Here is a 3,779-nt window from a genome sequence, read left to right on the forward strand (position 1 = left end):
TAATATATCTTTTCTAACTTTGCCAAACTAGTGATCTTACAATTTATACTTCATAAATCAAAGAAATTTATTCCATTCCAGCCAAGAGTATAATTTTTTTCCAATTTCTTTTATGAAGGACTTCTAAGTTTCATACATTAGCAGTTGGTTATATTTCATCTGACTAAGCGGAGAATAGTCATCTCATACATGAGCAGCTAAAATGTGTATCTCTATTTACAGTCCTTAGTAGAGATTTTGTAGAGATTCCACCTCTGAATCACATAGCAGAAACTTCAGGCAAAGTTTTAAATCTTTGTCAGCTTCAAAAGAAACCAACTTTCTTTCAAGCTAAAGAGGGGGAGGTCTCTTCTTCGGTGGATCATCTACAAGCAGAGGCTGCTTGTTACTCACAAAATCTTAAAAGTGAACCACCTTGTGAAAATAGCTTAAATTCCATCATCTGAGATTTTATTTGGAGTCTTTAAAGACTTTCAGTCTTCTAAAAAAATCTCTTAAAATACAAATTCCTGGAATAGTTAATCCCTTAAGCCAAGAGAGCAACTACCATCTTCATTAAACAATTTAGAAATGAGACACAGGATTTGGGCAGAGATAAAATCAAGAGAAAAACAATTTTTTTGCCAATTTTTCAATTTTATCAATAGTCTACTTTCATAACATTTCAGGTAATAAATGAATCAGAAATATAAATACATATTAACAGGTTTATATATTAACTTATCTTCTAAAACATTTCAAAATACCAATCTGATAAGTCTAGAGAATGACTTACTTATAGATATCACTTCTCTTAGGCACATTTTCTTTTTAACTCATGAACTTTCTATATCTTGTTCCTTCTAGAAATCATCAATACTTGCTAACTCTGAAGAATAGATCCTTTTTTATTCTCCCATCCCTCTTGAGCTAAGCATTATCTTGACTTTTATCATGATCCTGGATTGCTCTCCTTTAGTTTTACCACCCATATGTATATCCTTAAATAAAAGAATTTAGTTTTGCCTATTTTTTAACTTTATAGAAATGGAATCATACTGTACATACTCTCTTTTTCTCCATATTGTTTCTGATAGCTGTACTTTGTTCATTTTAATTTCTGGATATAAGTATACTTCAATTTATTCCTCCCTTGCACAGTTAATGGATATTTGTAATGTTTCCATTGGGGGTCATTATGAACAATGCTGTTATTATAAGTACTGTTAAACATGAACTCTGGTAAACATAAGCACACAATATATTCCTAGGAGAATTGTTGTGTCATAGAATATGAGTGTCTCAGCTTTATTGATAATGCAAACTAAGTTCCAAAGTGGTTATGCCAACTTACACTGTTACTAGAAGTGTATGAGAGCTCCTGTTGCTTCTTATCCTGACCAACCTCAAATTTTTCTAATTTTCAAAAATCTGGTATGTATACATTGGTATCCCACTAGTCTAAATAACCCTAATTAGGAAGGAAGCTGAATACTTTTTCATATATTTTATCAACCATTTAGATATCCCTTATTATGAAATGGTGAAATGCCCTTCACTTTTCTTGCCCTTTTTTCTATAGGGTAGTCTTTTTTTTTTTTTAAGAAGTTCTTTATTCTGGATACTAGTATGTACTTGATTGATGTTACAGGTTGCAAAAATCTTCTATTCTGTGCCTTTTCTTTTTGTACTGTCTTTTGACACTTTAAAAAAAAAAATTTTAGGACAGCCTCTTGATCAGAAGGGAGCCTAAAGGCCCACCCTTGGAGAGAAAGGCCATCATGAAGGGTAAAGCCTCCAAGCGGGGAGAGAACAGCATTGGAGCTGGTACCAAGCGTGCCACGAAACTGGCTGTGTGCTCAGCAAGTACTGGCAGAGCCTGGAGTGATGAGTGGGGTGGCTTTCTCAGGTAAGGGGCTATGCTTCTGATTGTACTTATATTTGCATTTTCCATTCATGGCGATCAAGATTCCAGCAATGCACAGGAGCCCTCCAAAAATCATCCCACCCACCTGCAGGCTTTCCCTGTCATAGTAGAAGGGACTTTGGCATCCAAGGCAGGCAGCCCTGCCAGTGTGAATAGAAGGCCCCAAGTCACTCTCTTTATGACACAGCTGGAGGGTAGGGCTGGGAGCCGTTTTCCTGAGCTCACCTGAGAGCTGGGTGCAGAAAGCAGGTCTGAAGAGGTTCCTGGGGCTGTCTTGACAATTTGGGGGTAGTCAATTTTCCCTTTATGTTTAATGCCTTTTGTGACTTGTTTATAAATGATTTACTACCCTTGAGGTATTCTGCTATATTATCTCCTAACAGCTTTATAGTTTTGACTTTCATACCTAAGTCATGAATCTACCTGGTATTGATTTTTGTCTATGTTATGAAGTATAACTCAATTTCTTTTTATTTCATATAGATACCCAATTGTTCCAGCACCAATATTCCAGAGCAAGAAGAAATTCTTCTGAGTTGTTTCTTTCTTTTCTTTTAATGTAGGTGTAGGAAACTTCTAGCCCTTAACTCAATTGCTTTCAGCTCATAGAGAAGGCAACGAGAAGGGGTTCAGTTTATTCCAAAAGTTGCTAAAACTCAAGAGTTGATTTCTTTAAATGGTTAGTTGTCGTAATATGAGGCTGAAACGTGGAAATGGGTTTTTCTATCTAAATTTTTTAACGTTTATTCATTTTTGAGACAGAGAGAGACAGAGCATGAATGGGGGAAGGTCAGAGAGAGGGAGATACAGAATCTGAAACAGGCTCCAGGTTCTGAGCTGTTAGCACAGAGCCCGACGCGGGGCTCGAACTCATGGACCACGATATCGTGACCTGAGCCGAAGTCGGACGCCCAACCGACCGAGCCACCCAGGTGCCCCATGGGTTTTTCTATCTAAAACAGATATCTAACTTGCCTAACTTATAGTATAGAAAATAGGCTTAAACTATATTGAAAATAAAACAACGGGTAAAAAATATTCCTAGACTTATAACATTTAATGTAATTCAATTCAACAAACACCTAAGAAGTAAAATATTTTATAACATTTATTTTATACCTAAAGATTATGCACATTTAACTCTTTATTTTTGCTATCTTTGTAAATAAATAGAGTTTTGAGACTTGTTTTACCCTCAAGGTTTGGGCAGAATTGAGGCCATATCTCTATCTCATAGACTCTATCCTATTGTCATGGCACCTTCATACTTGAATCTTCTCTGCAACATTATTGCCCAATGGTCAACTAATTTGAAGACTCAATATTGAATTTGACTGATCTGTACTTTTTCCATTTACTGAACAAAATTCGACTTGGAGTTCCACCCAGAAGCAATCTTCTTCCTCCTGTTGACTTTTCTAATCTTGCCTTCTTCACACTAAATAACACTAAGATTCTTTCATTCTTCTTGATGCCCTAATTTCATATCCCCTCATCATCCTAACTGACCAGCAGAAAGTAGAATAAACCATCACCTTCTTTACTTCACATATAATACCTCCATTAACGTATTTGTTTTTTGAGAAGCTACTTTTCATTGCTGCTTTTGCATGCCATCCACAACTAATCATAATAATGACATAAAATTAAATATCTATTTGTTAACACTAGCAAATAGCATTTTGTTCCTATTTTAAAAGTGATTGAGTCTAATATTCCTATATTTCTCTCATTCTTAAAAGTAACCTTAATTATGTTGCCTGTGTACTTAGAGTTCATTTCAAATGGTTTAAAATTCACACACACACACACACACACACACACACACACACACACACACATTTCTTGAGAGGAAATAAAATCACTTCTAGTA

At 35.5% G+C, this 3,779-nt stretch overlaps 1 pseudogene; it reads right to left on the reverse strand.

Moving 5' to 3' along the window:
* Positions 1–1,522: 1,522 nt before the first annotated feature.
* LOC121040051 (FXYD domain-containing ion transport regulator 4-like) lies at positions 1,523–3,470 on the reverse strand (annotated as a pseudogene).
* Between the last annotated feature and the right edge of the window lie 309 nt (positions 3,471–3,779).

Source organism: Herpailurus yagouaroundi, unplaced genomic scaffold (assembly GCF_014898765.1).
Source record: "Herpailurus yagouaroundi ecotype Mexico unplaced genomic scaffold, PumYag 182, whole genome shotgun sequence".
Taxonomy (NCBI): domain Eukaryota; kingdom Metazoa; phylum Chordata; class Mammalia; order Carnivora; family Felidae; genus Herpailurus; species Herpailurus yagouaroundi.